Below are 18897 nucleotides of genomic sequence, written 5' to 3'. Positions count from 1 at the left end.
CAAATTCATTTCAGTGAAGAGACTCACCATCCATCTAGATAAAAACAAGCTGTCTTCCCTGACATCTCCCCAAATCCAATCATTTACCAACTCTGGTGAATTTGCTTCTCAAATCCACTCAAATGCAGTCCTTTTCTCATCTCTGTCACCACCACTTGAGTCCAAGTTACCATTTTCTCTCACCTAAACTTCTGCAATTGTCTCTCAATAGGTACTTTTGCAAATTATAAATCTGATCATGTCATCAATCCCAACCTCCAGCCCCCCTTGCTTTAAAAGCATTGTAATAGCTTCCTTTGCTCTTGAGATATGGACAAGATGCCTTAGCATAGCCCACAGGCCCTCATGAGGAGACCCCTGCTGAGGCAAAAGTTCATGCACATTTAAAATTCTGATAGTCATCACCAATCTGCACTCCAAAAAGGTAAGCGAGGTTACATCACCACCAATGGTATTTGAAAGTATGAGAAAGAGAAATGTTTTTTTAACACCCCCCCCCCACCTCACCACCACTATTCTATACAAAAAAAACAAAAAACGAAAAAACCTCCCTGGGCCTAAATGTTGATTTAGCCAGCATTATGTCTTTACATCCGTAAAATAATATGACTGGAGGCAATGTCAAATTACTAGAGAAAATGCTGCAGTAGCTTCAGATCTGCCAGCGATGTTACCACACAAAGGCTCAGTTGGGAGGTAATTACAAACCATGGAATCCCGGGCCTCCTGCAGACGTGAAGGAAGGAAGGTCTACTTGGCTACCGAGCACTTCCAATTTCAGTATCTCTCAGGCAGCCAGCTGGGGGCTGCCATCTGGTTTGTGAAGGGAGGTCCCTAGATGGTTCTTCAATCTGGAAAAATGTTTGCTGTTCATTTTCACCTTTTAACTGTTCTCTGGATCAGTTTGAGGCCACACCTTCCCCACACATTTTCTCCAGGGTTAATTCTTAACTAATGCTCAGCAAATTGTGAGGTCTCTAACCTAAGAGTAGAGTCACACTTTGAATCCATGTTTATACTGGATTCTGGTTTAACCCCAACGTGGTACTGCCTAATTATTCAGATTTTTTTTTATGCAAGCCACAGAAAAAAGCAATAGCTCAAAATTTCCCTCCCATATTTCATTCATTCATTCACTCACTCACTCACTTGATAAAGAACTGTGGGATGAAAAAAAAAAAAAAAAGAACTGTGGGATGCATATCATGTACCAGACACTGAGTAAAGTGCCAGGAAAATAGCAATGAAAAAAGACAGAAACAAACTCTTTCTGCTGAGCATTGCAGCCTAGAAAAATAGTGTATGGGGTGAATAGGATTCCAAGACAATGCATTGTCAAACCCAGGTTCATGTGCCCGACACACAGTAAGGCCAAACAAAAGGAAACATCGAAGCCTGGAGCAGAGAAACATTTATTGCAGGGCCAAGCAAGGAGAACAGGTACCTTGGGTTCAAAAAGCCCTGACTCCCTAATGGTTTTCAGGGAAGAGTTTTTAGAGGCAAAATTTGGGGGGAGGGCTGCAGGATGTGTGACCTTCCCCTGATTGGTCAATGGTGAGGTAACAGGGTGGTGTTTCAAGCATCTCAATCATCAGCCTTCTGGTTCCAACCAGTCTGGGGTCCAAGGACTTGTACTCAGCCTGAAGTTACCATCCTCCACCTGGATGGGGACCTTAGTTCCTGTAGAAGGACTCAGAGATATGTATCAGATTGTTATGTATATCCCTTGAGGAGGAACCAGGACCCTGCCCTATCACTGCACTATTGTTTCTTGACTGACTTTTCTTTGTTTCTGTGTTCTCTCATTCCTCTAGTCAGTAAATGTTTGAATCTGCCCTTTGGAACTCAAGAAAGGTCCAGGAGGCTGAAACCTTTTTCCTACAAACAAGAGATGGGGGACATGGAAAGTCTTTTGTACCTGTTTTGTACAGACGGGTCATTTCTGACTTTTATTCAAGACCCCATTTCTGTCCTCATCATTTAACTTCAGATCTCACTCTGAGTTACCCACAGAGCCTGAACTGTGTTTTCCCAGAAATAACCTTCTCAAACAAGATGGAATCTTCTCAATTTAATACCTTTTGTTTTCAGGACCTTCAGGCTGTTTTTCTTGCCTGCTTTTAAAAAGAAATCTTCCTAGTCCCTGTGGTAGATTAAATTATTGACCCAATTCTTCACCCCTCCTTGCATTCATCCCCTTTATCCAGGGGCTTTGTGGTTCCTCCCACTGGAGGACATTGACCTTGAGCTCAGCCATGTGATTTGCTTTGGCCAAAGGATGTTAGCAAACATGACACAAGCAAAAACACATGCACATATTTGCATGCATGTGCTGTCTTGCACTTCTACCATTACCATGAAAAGAACATGATCTAGCCAGCCCACTGATGTGAGGAAAATGAAAGACACCAAGAGGAAACCTGGACCCAACCTGAAACCTGGAGTCAGGCCCAGGAGAGCTCAGCCTAGAATAGCTGAACGTCAGCCTACTCATAGGTACATGAGTGAGAATAAGTGATTGTTGTTTGAAGACATTGAGCTTGGGGTGGTTTGTTACACAGCAACCAGTGATTGATAAAGTCTCCTGCAACTGATGTAAACATCCTTAAGTCCCTCTCCCCTATAACTCTGCTAGGCCTCCTTCTTGAAACCCAAACTAAAAGATGACCATGCTTTAAATTTTTGAGAAAAGTCTGTTTCTTGGGGAACTATCACAAATGGGATATTTTTACCAACAAACTCACCTGTTCCTCTGTCCTCTCTTTGTCTGGTGAAGATGCTGTCTGAGCTCCTTTCTGCACTCCATCCAACCAAATAGCACAGGATTCTTCTAGGGTCCTTTTGGAGGAGTACTGGAAGGGAACTTTGGGTTTAGAACATCACAGGCCTGCATTTAAAGCATGGCTCTTGTGTTTATTAGCTGTGTGACCTTGAGCTTTAAGGTGATTTAAAGTCTCCAAATCCCATTGTACTCAACTGAAAAATGAAACTATTTCTCATCTCAAACTAGATAATATCATCTGTGAAAATCTTGACTTTGGTTTCAATTGTACGATTCACTGAAATGTTGTAGGGTGTTTTTTGCTTTGTTTAATATTGTTTTATAGCTGTAGTTAATTTGTGTTTTTTGTTTTCTATTCTTAGCTTATCACCATTCTTTACTGTATCTGAGAAATTGTCAGAACTAAAGAAGTAAAAAGAGGCCTTCCTATACTTTCTAGAAAAGAAAAGTATATTTGAAAAATATGCTTTATATTAACACTTCAAAATCTCAAAGTAAGCAACCAACGTATATGACTATATAAAAATAAAGTATGTCATGGCTTCAGGGTAAACATGGCAAAAAGAAGATAAACATTTATCTCATATCTTATGAAATTAGTAAATAATGATAACACCAGCAAAAAAATTCATCAACAATAATCCAAACATCTACAGACTTCAAAAAGTGGTGGCCAAGAAGTGAGTCAAGTTTGTGGTGTGGCTCTGCAAGTTCCTAACATTGGTCTCAGCTCCCAGAAACCAAACTAAGGGTGGGGAGGGGAGGTGAATCAACAAAATCTTGAGACTTCCTCCAACAGGCTTGAGTCTGGAGAGAAGACTAGGGTCTGAGCCAAGGAAATATCATGGTTAAAACCCTGGAGATAAAAGCCCCCTACTACATACAGTGGAATCTTGGGCTATCAGTAAAATGGCCTTCCAGGGTGCCATGCTGAATTGTGAGGATGATCTGAAACCTGTGGTTTTCCTCCCTAGGAAGCAGAGACACCCTAACAAGGAGGTATAAATCCAGAATGGGTCATTTAACAAAATCCCAGAAGATAGCCCAGAGCCCAGGTCATGCAGCAAAGCCAGCTTAAAGCTCCAGAAGACTTCTCCTCCACCACCTCCCCAGCTCCTGCCCTGTGACCTTGACTAAACTGAAAAGTGAATAAAACTGCAATATCTCAGGCTTTAAGCAGTAGCTGAGGAGAAAAACAGATCTCAGCTGCAGAGAGAAGGGAGCCAAGAAGATTTATGCATACTCAATCAGAGAAACAGAAAGGCTGCCTACATTAACAAGAACAAGACAAAAAGAAAAGGTATGGTAATTATCAAATTTACCACATCTAAAGGAATATAGCATGCTAATGACAAAATATCCATTTTAGAAGAACATTTTCTACAACTGATTTGGACTATAGATAAATTTAATAAAAACATGAAATCAATAATCAAGAGTATGAAGGCAAAATTACAAAACAACAGAATGAGACCAACAGAATAGCTAATGAAATAGCTTGAAGACCAAAATCACATCATCAAAGAACTAATAATCAAATTAGAAACATCAGTGAACAATCTAGGTTTCACTGATTGAGGAATAATATGAGATAATCAAAAATAAATTTTGGGGAAAAAAGATAAGGAGTTTTAAAGCACTTAGAAAATAATAGATATGAAAGACAAAGGCCATCCAACATAGGAATTGTTCCTGAAGAAGAGCCAAAAACCAGAATAGAAATGTAGTTAGAGATATAACACAAGAAAATTCCTTGCTATAAAGGAAGAACTAATACCATGTGCCAGAAAATTCCAGTATGGAATCATCAACAAGGCATCACCTTCTTGCATTATTGAAATTCAAAGAAGACTGTGAAAGAATTATTTAGGCATTCAGAACCCTCCAAAAACACATAGAATCACTTATAAAGAGGCAAATATCAGACACATAAAGGTAACAGGCAAGTATTCTTGACATGAAAGAACTTGGAGAATAAAGCATATAAGAATCCTTCCCCAAAAAACTAATAATGAATCCTGCCAATCAAGAATGAATTGAAGAGCAGTGATAAAGGCAACAGTGCAAAATTCAATACCCAAAGGCAGTGGAACAATGTCCACAGTCTTATGGGAAGGAGATTGGGACACCAAACTTTTATACCCAGCCAGGTCAGTGTGGTGGAAACCAACAGAAATTTTCAAGTATGCAAGAACTCAGAGAGCAAGTACTATGAGCTCATCTTGAAAAATGTTTGATAATGAAATCCAGCAAACTAAAATTGAATCAGAATTTTTAAAAATAAATAATTCAGGAAAGCAGAAACTGCAGTACAAGGACAGGCAGTGAGCAGCAAATTCATTTGATTATAAATGTAAGACTAAACCATGATAATTATGGAATTATAGAATTATAAATGTAGAATATAAATGCTTTATACTCCAACATTTTTTAAAAATAATGTTGCTAAAAAACTCATAAGATGAGGGGAGTGGGAAATGAGGTGAGAGGAAGATTAAAAGTTTTAATTTCCTTATCTTTCATAGCAGAGAGTCAATCAATATTTCTAAAATTAAACATGGACCTTTTTTTTAAAAAAAATCTAGCTTTCTTAATTTTTTTTATAATCTTTCTTTATAACCTTAGGGAGCACTTTTAGGATCTAATATCTCTGTGGTAAAAAAAAAAAAACATTATCTGAAGTTCCATAATTCCTCTGGTTTTTCTTTGGTTTCTTTTTCATCTGTTAAATTCAAGAAAAATTCAATTTAATGCTTTTTTATTTTTCTGAAAATGCATAGTAAGACTCAATTTTTACAAAATTATTCTGCATTTTCATTCCATTTACACACTTAAAGAGCTACCTGGAATGATATCCACCTGAAGTTATTAGGTTACTTCTTGACAGAATTTGAGGCAATATTTTTGTTCTCCTCTTTTACTTTTTGCTTATTTTCTAGTCAACATATATCACCTACATAAGAACAATAAAGTCACTGGTCTTCAGTACATAAATACCAGATTGCAAAAACTGATCACAAAATCCTCTCATCTCTGTATGCATGCTCTTTTGCAGTATGACTTTGCAGCTGCACCATCAAAGGCTGGATTCAGTTTCCCCATCCCTTGAATCTGAACTGGCCTATGACTTGACTTGTTCTATCCAATAGAATGTGGCAGAAATAACACATGGCTTCTGAACATAGGCTTTAAAATGCTTTGCAGCAGCTTTTCTCACCTTATTGAAATATTTCCCTGAAACTGCCATGTGATAAAACCCCGGCTGACTTTCTGAAGGAGGCGAGGCCACATAGCAGAGTTGAGCAGTCAAAGCCCCACAGACTCACCATCTGACAACCAGCACCAACTACCACATGTGTGAATGAGGATGCCTTAGACCATGTAGCTTCAGTAGAGCTGCCAGATGACCAAGGCCACTAAGTGACCCCAGATGATACTAGCAGAAAAGCTGTCCAGCTGAGCCCAACTCAAATTGCTGCCTCACCAAATTGTGAGCAAATAAAACAGCCATTGTTTCAAGCTGCTAATTTTGAGGTGGCTTGTTACATGGCGATAGATATCAGATACATATTAACATAGGCTCCATGTGTTAAAACATAATCAGGCATTTAATTTAAATGGAAGACTGAGCACATGTATTTGTCTCCCCAAGTCCATTGAGTTGACATTACAGAAATACAAAAGGAATAAAGTCATAAGAACAAATTCCAAAGGCCAAAACTGAGTCATATGTTCATGTCTAAACCACTCCCTGGCAGAGAATGAGACTACAGTGCCCACTTCACCCCCTGGGTCTGGAAAGGGACAACTTCCCTAAGCACAGGGCCTAGCAGATGCTAGGGGGTCTCCCAGAAGGGAAAAATGAGGGTCACTCGCATCTACCAATGAATATTATAAAAAACATATTCCAGCAAACCTTTTTGTAAAAAATAGATGAACCCTCTCAGTGAGATAAATACCTCACATAGAATCAAATATCAAATCGATATGTATAGGAGAAAGAAGTAGAAATGGAGCCAGGATAGGAGACAGATATGGAATAATCCTGGAAACAGAAGATACTAGCAGTGTATTCATTCCACCACAAATATTTATTGAGTGTCTACTATGTGCTGTACAGTATACTTACACCAGAAACCAAAGGAAAGCACTACAAGAAAGGGGGCAGGGGGTGTCAAATGCTGTAAAGAAGTCAAAGGGAATGAGTCTGACAAAGGGCCAGTGGCTGCAATGAAGGAAGGGACTCCTTGACTGCCCTGGAGAGTGCAATTTTCGTAGAGAGCTAGAGGTAGATGCAGATAGTGAAATTTATAGATGGAGCAATGGGGAGAAAGTGAGTACAGGGGTTAGAAGACCACTTATTTAGAAAGTTTGGGGGTCATAAGTCGGAAAGGAATAGGACAGCACTCACAGGGAGCAGCTGAATCAAGTAAAGGCTTTATTAAGGTAGCAGGTTTGTTGAAGAGAGAGAACTTGAGTTTGAAGAGCAGGAAGCAGATGTATATAAAGATTTTGATATCCTGAGGTAAAATGGAGAGAAAACAGGGCCATCCCATCAGATGGTCCAGATCTCTCTCAGCAAAGGAGGAATGAGCTTATTTCAGAAAATAAATTCCTCTATGTGACCAGTTCAGAGAATTTAAAGCCTAGAGGGTAGCTCTAGGATAGTATTCAACCTTCCTCATCCAAGGAGATGGAAATTCTGGCCCAGGCTAACAAGGGTGTGGCCACCTATGTGTTGTGTAGTCAGAAGTACCACTTACCCCACAATCCCAGAGTAGGAGACAACATCTAAATTGTTTCAGTGATCTCCACCTCCTGGTATGCATGTCCTTGCCTAATGTCCTCCTCTTGAGTGCAGTCTGCTAACCTACAGACTCACTTCTTACAAACGAAATATGACAAAAGTGATGAGTTGTCACTTCCAAGATTAGATTACAAAAAGATTTTTGGCTTCCTGTTAAGTTTGTCCTCTTGCTTGCTCTGATGAAGCCAGATGCCAGATTGTGACCTGCCCTACAGGGAGGTCCACATGGCAAGAAACTAAGGGAAGTTTCCAGTCAACAGCAAGCAAGGAACTGGGGTCCCTCAGTCCAACAACCCATGAGGAACTTAATCCTCCCAAAAGCCTCATGTGTGAGTTTAGAAAGTGAATCCTTCCCCAGTAGAGCCTTGAGATTACTACAGTCCTAGTCAGTGCTTTAATTGCAGCCTTGTAAGAGACACTGAAACTAGGAAAACCACACCTGGATGACCCACATAAACTGTGAGAAAATAAATGTTTGTTGTTTTAAGTTGCTACGCTTTGGGGTCATTTGTAACATAGCTGTAGACAGCAATTACACCTGGAATCACAGTTCTGACAGGACCTAGCAAAGCACCTGGACAAAGGGTTTCACTGTACTCCCTGATGACAGCCTCTACTACTAGAGATAATCTCCAGAATACCATTTGTTCCCTCTTAAGAACACGTAATAGAGATACTTACCAAGAATAGAAATATATTTTGTTTTGGCTCTGTCTCTATCATTCCCTATGCTTCTGAAATCTCAGAACCATCTTTTCTTATCCTCCAAAGATGAGCTCCTTCCACAGGGAAACTGCCTCTCATATGAGGACTCCTCTTTTTCCCGTGTCCATGGTCCTGCCCCACTGGAATACTGATCACCCTAGTCCCCAAAGCCCCCTTTTATCTTTAGTATTTTTCAGTATTAGTCACCTATTGCTGTGTAACAAACCATCCCAGAACTTAATGGCTAAAAACATCATGAGTGTATTATTTTTCATAATTTTGGGGGTTGGCTGAACAGTTCTTTGTTGTTCTCACGTGGACTAATTCAGGAGTCTGCAGGGAAAGTTGACGTAGCCGGGACAGTGAGGACAGCCGGGATTTCTGGACCGCTCTCTTCATGTATTCTTTCATCCTCAAGGGGACCATACCAAGCTGGGCTTGCACACAAGATGGAAACTGCATTCTAAGAGGGCAAACCCTAATGCATGAGCACTTATCAAACTTCTGCTTGCTTTATGGATGTTGATGTCCCATTGGCCAAAGCAAGTCACATGACCAAGCCCAGCATGAATGTGGGTGGGAACTACACAAGAGTGTGGGTAGTAGGAGGCTGATTCACTAGGAGTGAATCAGGAGGAGCAATCTACCACACCTCCTCATTCAGTCCTAACCATTATTCCTAGATTAATCTTCCCCAAACACCTGTTCCGTTATCCCAGATCCTTGCTCACTCATCTCTTGGATTCAGTGAGATACAGTGAGGCATTTGACAATTTCTCTCATGTCCACGTTGTGGATGAAATGTGGGATAAATATTACATTTAGGGAGGAAGCAGTCCTGCTATGCTACATGCTACTGATTGATCACATCTGGGAATTACAACCAACCAGGCAAACAGAGAACAGTTAGGACAGGGAGGGATCTTGAAACCATCTCTCTTGTCTGAGTGCACAAACTGTGTCTTTCATGCTTTTACCCCTACAAAGTGTCTTTATCCCTTTATCCCAGTTTACAATGTTTTTAGTCTATAAATATTTGATGGACGAATGAATGGATGGATGAATGAGTGAGTGAATTAAAATGGGAGAGTTGATTGAACAAAGAATTCTTAGCCTTGAGCAGTGGTTCTCAAATTTGAGCCTTCATCAGAATCACCTGGAGGACTGTTGAACCTCAGATTACTGGGACCCATGCCCTACGTGGGGGAAGAGGAGCTGAGCATTTGCATTTCTAACAAGTTCCCCAGTGATGCTGATGCTCCAGATTGAGGACCACACTTTAAGAACCCCTGGCCCAAAGAAGAGAAGATCAAGGGAAGAAATGCTATCATTCAAATATCTAAAGAACTGAAGTAGCTAGAGAAAGCTGATTTGTTCTGCATGGCTCCAGAGTACAGGATTTGGAAAGTTACCTGGTGATAGACTTTGATTCAACATTAAAACACATTTTCTAATAACTAGAGGTGTGTAACAATGGAATAGGCTGGTCCTCCCCCATCTTCTCCTGCCTCTTTTCCTGCCTTTCTTTAACATCCCTCCTACCCCCATGTTCCTGTTCCAATAACAAGTTTACAGCCTTGGCTGAGAGTATAGATGTTGCATTTCCACAATCAGAAATGTCCCCCTCCTAGGAACCAAATGTCAGCAATTTTCTGAATACAGTCTTGGAAGAGAAAGAATCAGGCTCTCAAATGTCCATTTGTCTCATTCTGTGCTGTAATATTATGATGACTTTTGGCTCAGGTAAGCAAAGCAATCTACATTTGGTCTTTTCTGTATGTTTATCCCAGACCACTAATTTCTAATAAAAAATCAAATCCCATTTTAACATGACACCATCTTGTTTCCCTGTGGAATTATACGAACATTTGTAACAATTTTGCTTTTGAACGTGGTGCCACACAGGAAATGCTGATAACACAATTTCTTAACATACGCCAAGTACACAGGTTACACAAAAGCAGATTCTATTTTAGCTTTTTTAAGAGGCTATTTAAAAGTTAAGTTCCCCTTAATGAAACAGCAAGAAAAAGGGCTTTGCTTTTCTTCTCTCAGCATCCCAGCTTTCCCCTCTTTGTGGGCTTATGATGTTTTCCTTTTTCCTTGTGTTATCTGCATTTCCTGCTCATCTCAACTTGATGGCATGTTGCTGAGACAACTAAGACGCTAACCTTCTTAACTTGGATTTTTTTGTGTGCTCGTGTGTGTTTAGGCGGGATATTTTTATTTCTCTTAGAATGCTCTGTGTCTGCTCTGGGGAGGGCTATTAGACCTGAAGGTGGAGAACAAGGGAGTCTTTTTAAGTGCTTGCCATTCAAATCGCTTTTTTACTTCCTTTAAACCCATTGTTTGTAATGTGGGAGGGAGCTGATGGAAGCTTCCCCTGTCGCCTATGGTCAGGATTAATTTACTCAGTGATGTCGTGGGTGTTCCAGCCCAGACTCCTCTAGGGGAAGGGAAGGTCCAAGAAAAGAAGCACACAAATTGCCCATCACCCCCGTTCCTTTATTTTCTCTTTCATCCCCTTGCCAAAAGTGGGGAGCCAGCTTGACTACAAAATAATTACTCTGTGCAATCCTTTTATCTGTTTGGTTATCCAATAAAATAAGATTCAAACATAAAACCCACATTGGCCTCGCTCCACACTGAGCTGTCCAGGTACTGAAACAATCCTTTGTCTGCCTGTGCTCCTCCCTCCCCGCCACCCTGTGTTGAGCTCCCCTTGGGCTCTAGCCTCTGTCCTTCTATCTTTGCCCACCTCACAGAGTGACAGCAACAGAGTTCCTCCTGCTGCAGGAGTAACGGATACGAACGCAGATCCTAGAAAGTCGCTTCTTAAGACACAATTAATTAAAAGTAGCTTCCAAAGATAAACTTTACTCTGTCGATAGATACAAACTCACCTAACTAAATCTAAATTGAGATGGAGAAAGGATATTAAATTTAGAAGCAATTTTTAACCCATCTTTGGGTTACACGGCTAAATTTTTAATATCTTTCATGTCTAAATTTTCCACTTTTCAAGGAGATCGTTACTTTGGTTATTCATTTTACAATTATAACTCAGGTGTCATCTCCATAGGTGTCCCCAGATTTCCAACCTTCTGGGGTTGCCTTTCCCAAAACAGAAGGATGTCCTGCAGTGTCATCTAGATTCCCAGTAATTCCTAAAGACCTTGTTCTCATGGCCACCTCTGACTCCAGTTTCCTCCCCCGGCCTACTATCAATGTCTCCCTCTCTCATCTCCTGTGGTGTATCTCTTATCTAAGCTTCCAGCTGATTTAAAGTTGGAACACAGACCCTTTATCATTACCTCCCCAAGTCAAGCACTAACCAAGACTGACATATACAAGAGACTTATGGAAGTTTGGGCTTGGGGTCTGTTAGGTCACAACATGTACAACAAATACTTTTCACTCCTTTGCTTCCCAGGAACAAATACCTGCCCCACAATTGAGCACTGAGGCAGTTCCAGTCCTCTGTGGACACCCAGGGAAGGGCTGAAGAGAGAGACAGTTTGTCTTTTGAGCAACTAAAGAAGATCTTGAAGTTCCTAGAAAGAGCTGAACTTTCTGAGAAGGAAAAAGAATTGTGATTTCCGAGATCCAGAGCCTAGAGTGCTTGAACACTATTTGTGAAATAAATTCACGTGGGGTAGAATGCAATCATCACATAAGCATTTTCCTGCCTGACAATAAGATTTTTTTTAAAATAAAAATTAAAACCTTCCTGGTCCTGGAGAAAAGAGCCTAGAGAAAGAAGGAACCCAGAAAGAAAAAAGAACCAGTGCCTCACTTTCCAGAGCAGAGCCTGGGAGAGAATGCCAGACTCAGAGAGAGGTCCTGCATCTTAAAGGCCATTGCACGACCAGGGGAGCCAAGTTAGAAGGTGGAAACATGGCCACAGTGACTCCCTTAAAAGGAGGAGTTCAATATATATATATATATATTTGATCCTCCTATGGTTCCAGAGAAATTGCGATCTTGGAGACTGGGCATGAAAACACTAAGAGTAATTTTACTTATCAATACCCACTTGCTCTAATATTCAGGATGATAAAGCTTTAGCTTCTCCAATGTCAACATCACACCAGAATACACATCTCTGGCCTGACTAGTCAACCACTCTTCTATTCACTATATTAGTCAGCTTTGCTATATAGTGCTGTGGTAACAAACATCCCCTAAATGCAGCAGTTCCCAACAACAAAGTTTTCTTTCAACATGTAAGAAATTTCAGTTAATGGTGGTGATAACTGGAACTTAATCAGAAAATATGTGAAAAATGTACTACTATCTACCTGGTCCCTTTATTCTTCCATGTAGGTGAATCTAGATTTCAATACTAGATTTTAAGTTCTTTGAAGGCAGGGAATCAAATGTACCTAATACTCATGTTTCTCTCACTTCACCTGGTGTGTGATTAATTAAATATTTGTTGAATGAACCACTGAATAAATGCATCTATTGAAGAACTGTGAACAGGTATGTGAGTTAATGGCATGAGACTTTACATTAAGCTTTCTTGTTAAATAGCAATTAAATGCATTGACATTCATTATAGGCTGAATATATTGAGAATCTAATTGCTTACACGTTGCTCATGCAATCTCCAGTTATTTCAGTGACAACTTGATGTCTTTCTGACATACTTATTGTACCTGGATCAATGGCTATTTAACTGCTAATTGATCTTTTATTAACATATAATAACTCATTAAATCTAAATTATAGTCTTAATTGAGACACTTTATCTGCAGTGTTTCAACATACAATCCTCATAACATAATGGATAATCGACAGAAAAGCTGGTAACATATTATCTGTCACCTTTCTCATTGACCTGAGAACAGATTTTCAGCTGCAAGATTTTTTTCCCTTCATTAAGAAACCTGAGCATCAACTACACTCAGAAATGCATCAGCACAATTCAGTTTCTCTGTTTTCACACAGAAAACTAGTTCCCCAGCCTCTGATTTCTTCCTCACACCTCAACTGGGGCCACATGACCACCAACAGCAATCGATGAGCACTATTACTTTAAACACAAATGTGGCAGCACAGCTACCAAAGAGGCTGTAGTAAGTAGTAACTACACCCTCCCCTGACCCCAGCGATTCTGTCTTGGCTCCCTGTCCTCTAGCACTTAACTTCCCTTTCCTTCATCCCAACCAACCCTTCCTCACCTGGCCTGCTCTTCTTACTGTGTGACTCTGCCCCCATCAAGGGGATAGTCCTGCCCTGTCTTGCTCTGCCATTTGGGCAACAGCTCCCCTTGCTGGATCAGCCCAATTTCCTCCTCTTATTTCCTTTTTTCTAATCCATGCACTGATGTTCCCAAACTCTACCGGCCCACTCATGCCAGTCCTGTCCTCAGCCAACAGTTCACACTTGTGCTGAGCTGGACCCAACCTTGAGTCCCGGTTCTCCTATCTGGGTTTCTCGCTGATCACCCTGTCCGTGGACCATAGTTTAGTATCTTGCCTCATTCCTGTTCCCTCAATAATGCCAGTCCTTATCTAGTGTCATCTGGTGCCTAGGACTTTACTAACTGCTCTCAATCTTCCCCGATGCTCACAACATATCCAAATTTCTGAAGGTCACCTCTTTCTGGATTCCCCATTGTTGTGGATACCAGATAGCCTATGCTGCATCCATTCTCCGCCTCATCCCCACAAAATACCCTCTCCCACAGAGGCCACCTGCCTCAGGGGAAGCTGACAGCTACCCAAACTCCAATAATAGGCCCAATGAATCCAAAGGAAATCTCTTCTTCTTCCTTGCTTGGTTTGAGAATGAGCCAATGAGGATTATAGGGGCTTCCGGAAGGGACACTCTCACTCTTCTCCTGGACATGATCATATCCACACACAGTGCATGGGAATGGCTAGTTGCCCCATCACCCATCTCAAGATGATGCAGGAGAAACAAAATGAAAAAAAAAATACAGAAATTCAGTCAAACCCATTGGATAAAATCAACCCTGAAGCCAGTCCTGCCTCTGGAGTTCCAGTTATATGACCAAATGAATTTCCTTTTTGTTTACAGCTGTTGTGTTGGTGTTTTCTACTACTACAGCTGGAAGCATCCTGGCTGATACACATGCGTCTCAGAACTCGGAATCCTTTAGGTGGTTACGTCACTTAACCCTCCACTGCTTGACACTGGCCGTATTCTAATCAAGCTAGCATCCCACCACATCTGATATTCTCTGCTGTTCTCTTAACCAGTGCAGGTGGGTCTACACTCAGCATATGCTCTCCCTCGGGAGGCAGGTCTCACTCTAAGTTCCAGCCCTTCCCAGTTCTCTGAGCCTGGTTCAGAACGTTCACATTTCAAGACTGAAGAAAACTCATGTAAAAGTACATATTCCAACTGCTGGAAATTCCAAATCAATATGAGGAACTGGGCAAATACTTTTAGAACATATGGAGTTACAAAAGGTGGCAATTTCTTAAAAACCAAAGTCTTACAAATATAATACTTAAAGTGAGAATTGTAAGCATAACATCAAAACATAAATGAGCAAATCTCTCTAACAAGTATGTCATTAAATACATATCTGATGAGATGGCCTCAGATATTACCAAAGAAAAAGTCTTCCTTGAAAGCAGCTATCAGAACATAATATCATTGAGATTGTGTATATTTGTTTGGTCCTTTTGTAAGTATTTTTTTTAATAATATTCATTGACCATTTTTCTCAGAATGATCAAAATGCACCTTATGTTTTGAAACACTATCTATGTTGGAAAAGCTACTTTTATTGACATTTTCCAGTTTTCATAAATGGGGTTAAGGGTCTCAAAGAACACTCAACCAGTGAGCAAATGTTTGTGACTCATTGGCTGAGGGCTCTGGCAGAAGCTCTTCCCACTCCCCCTGCCTTTCAGTCTACAGAGGTGTCCAGCTCTGATGAGTACGCATGGCTCATCCTTGCCCAGGTCAGCCATGAACTACTTCCAGAAATGGAATGGGTTTTCACAGCAAAATGAAGTTTGTTTTACAAATTAAAAATAAGCAGCACAATTTTCTGAGGGAAAATTTTTTTATTGTATCCAAAATTCAGGTAATTATAGAGATAAGCTCTATAATTATCTTACTTTGAACACAACTAGCTCACAAGCTCTTTGATGTGAAATAGTGATTTTAAAAAACCTAGTCTTTGAAATGACTTGGTTTCAAATCCTGACTCCTTATTTACCAGCTGAATGATCCCAGGTCAATGACTTAAGCTCCTAATCTCAGCATCACTGTAACCATGGGTGGTACTTTCTCTATGCCAAGCAATCTCCCACCTACGTTGAACAAGTTCTAGTTCACAAGCTCTTTGATAAATCTTTCCCCAGTTGAACCACCCTAGGCTGGGTTGGGTGGCTCGCTCTGGCTCCCACAGTGCACTGTGTTTACCTATGTCACAACCCCTACCACACTAGGTTGTTATTTTCATTTTCAAGTCCATCTCTTCTCACTCAACTATGAGCTCCTCAAGAACAGGGGCCGTTGGTTGCTTGTTCTGTATGCCCAGAGCCCACCACAGTATCTAGCATGTAATAGCTCTTAATAAATCTGTGTTGAATGAACAGATAGGTAGTTGGACTTCTAGAGAGAAGTAGAATGGTTGGAGTGAAAGCACACATTTCCTAATTTACTAATTACTATCTTTGTTTGGCAAATATGACCCAGATATAGAAAAAAAGATTTTTTTTATCATTACATCATTTGTGGTTGAGGTATAATTTGCACAAATTATAATGCACAGATTTTAAGTTAACAGCCAATGGATATTGACAAATAAATCAATGGAACAGAATACAACATCCTTGTATAGGCCTTGTATATATGGTCAATTAATTTTTGATGAAGATGCCAAAGTAATTCAACAGGAAAAGAAAATCTTTTCAACAAATGATACTGGAAAAATTGAAGGTATAGGGGGGAAAAAAACAATTCCTACTTCACACCAAACATAAAAATTATAGCAGAGACCTTCAAGATGGCTGAGGAGTAAGACGTGGAGATCACCTTCTTTCCCACAAATACATCAGAAATACATCTACATGTGGAACAACTCCTACAGAACACCTACTGAACACTGGCAGAAGACCTCAGACTTCCCAAAAGGCAAGAAACTCCCCACATACCTGGGTAGGGCAAAAGAAAAAAGAAAAAACAGAGACAAAAGAATAGGGACAGAACCTGCCTCTCTGGGAGGGAGCTGTGAAGGAGGAAAAGTTTCCACACACTAGGAAGCCCCTTCACTGGCAAAGACAGGGGGTGGGCAGGGGGGAAGCTTCGGAGCCACAGAGGAGAGCGCAGCAACAGGGGTGCAGAGGGCAAAGCAGAGAGATTCCTTCACAGAGGATCGGTGCCAACCAACACTCACCAGCCCAAGAGGCTTGTCTGTTCACCCGCCGGCTGGTATGGGTAGGGGCTGGGACCTGAGGCTCAGGCTTCTTTGGAGGTCAGATCTCAGGGAGAGGACTGGGGTTGGCTGTGTGAACACAGCCTGAAGGGTGCTAGTGCTCCACAGCTAGTTGGGAGGGCATCCGGGCAAAAGTCTGGACCTGCCTAAGAGGCAAGAGACCATTGTTCTGGGGTGCGTGAGGAGAGGGGATTCCTTCCCCATGTGCCCACAGGAGGCAGAGCACCATCTAAATAGCTCCAGAGGTGGGCGTGAGCCGTGGCTATCAACGTGGACACCAGAGACAGGTGTGAAATGCTAAGGTTGATGCTGCAGCCACCAAGAAGCCTGTGTGCAAGCACAGATCACTATCCACACCTCCCTTCCTGGGAGCCTGTGCAGCCCGCCACTGCCAGGGTCCCTTGATCCATGGACAACTTCCCCGGGAGAACACACTGCATGCCTCAGGCTGTTGCAACATCATGCCGGCCTCTGCACCACAGGCTCGCCCCACATTCCAATTATAACTACCGTACCCCTCCCTCCCAGCCCCCCCACCCCCTGGCATGAATAAGCCAGAGTTCCCTAACCAGCCACTGCTTTAACCCCATCCTGTCTGGGCAGGAACAGAAGGCTGAGGGAACCTACCTGCACAGGTGAGGTCAAAAACCAAAGCTGAACCCCAGGAGCTGTTCAAACAAAGGAGAGAAAGGGAAGTTTCTCTGTGCAGCCTCAGGAACAGCGGATTAAATCCCTACAATCAACTTGAGGTACCCTGCATCTGTGGAATACCTGAATAGACAACGAATCATCCCAAAATTGAGGCGGTGGACTTTGGGAGCAACTGTAGACTTGGAGTTTGCTGTCTGCTACTGACTTGTTTCTGATTTTTATGTTTATCTTAGTATACTTTTAGTACTTGTTATCATTGGTGGATTTGTTTATTGGTTTGGTTGCTCTTTTCTATTTTTTAATTACTTTTTAATTTTTTATATTTCAATAATTTTTTTTATATTTTAATTTTAATTATTTTTTTCTTTCTTTTTTTCCTCCCTTTTCTTCTGAGATGTGTGACTGACAGGGTCTTGGTGCTCCAGCCTGGTGTCAGTCCTGAGCCTCTGAGGTGGGAGAGCTGAGTTCAGAACATTGGACCACCAGAGACCTCTGAGCCACATGTAATATCAATTGGCAAGAGCTTGTCCAGAGATCGCCGATTCAACGCTAAGACCCATCTCCACCCAACGGCCAGCAAGCTCCAGTGCTGGACGCCCAATGCCAAACAACTAGCAAGACAGGAATGCAACCCCACCCATTAGCAGAGAGGCTGCCTAAAATCATACTAAGGTCACAGACATCCCAAAACACACCACCAGACATGGCCCTGCCCACCTGAAAGACAAGATCCTGCCCCACCCACCAGAACACAGGCACCAGTCCCCTCCACCAGGAAGCCTACACAAGCCATTGAACCAACCTTATCCACTGGGGACAGACAACAAAAACAATGGGAACTACGAACATGCAGGCTGCAAAAAGGAGACCCCAAACACAGTAAGTTAAGTAAAATGGGAACACAGAGAGACACACAGCAGATGAAGGAGCAAGGTAAAAACCCACCACAGCAAACTAATGAAGAGGAAATAGGCAGTCTACCTGAAAAAGAATTCAGAGTAATGATAGTAAAGATGATCCAAAATCTTGGAAATGGAATGGAGAAAATAAAAGAAACATTTAACAAGGACCTAGAAGAACTAATGAGCAAACAAACAATGATGAACAACACAATAAATGAAATTAAAATTTCTCTAGAAGGAATCAATAGCAGAATAACTGAGGCAGAAGAACGCATAAGTGACCTGGAAGATAAAATAGTGGAAATAACTACCACAGAGCAGAATAAAGAAAAAAGAATGAAAAGAATTGAGGACAGTCTCAGAGACCTCTGGGACAACATTAAATGCACCAACATTCGAATTATAGGGGTCCCAGAAGAAGAAGAGCAAAAGGGAAAAGGAAACACACTGAGAAAATATTTGGAGAGATTATAGTTGAAAACTTCCCTAACATGGGAAAGGAAATAGTCAATCAAGTCTAGGAACTGCAGAGAGTCCAATACAGGATAAATCCAAGGAGAAACACACAAAGACACATATTAATCAAACTATAAAAAATTAAATACAAAGAAAAAATATTAAAGAC

The 18897-nt window shown here is 41.2% G+C and overlaps 1 long non-coding RNA gene across 1 annotated transcript; it reads right to left on the bottom strand.

The window, feature by feature from the left end:
- Nucleotides 1–1189: 1189 nt before the first annotated feature.
- On the bottom strand, nt 1190–12231 carry LOC309660221. Its single transcript, XR_014263286.1, has 3 exons — nt 5780–12231; nt 2745–2852; nt 1190–1680 (listed from the first exon to the last, which is right to left on the bottom strand). It is a non-coding gene; the product is annotated as an uncharacterized lncRNA (long non-coding RNA).
- Nucleotides 12232–18897: the final 6666 nt, after the last annotated feature.

The sequence above is a fragment of the Balaenoptera physalus genome, assembly GCF_965194825.1.
Source record: "Balaenoptera physalus genome assembly, chromosome: 4".
NCBI classification, from domain to species: domain Eukaryota; kingdom Metazoa; phylum Chordata; class Mammalia; order Artiodactyla; family Balaenopteridae; genus Balaenoptera; species Balaenoptera physalus.
This window is presented reverse-complemented; position numbering and strand designations above follow the sequence as displayed.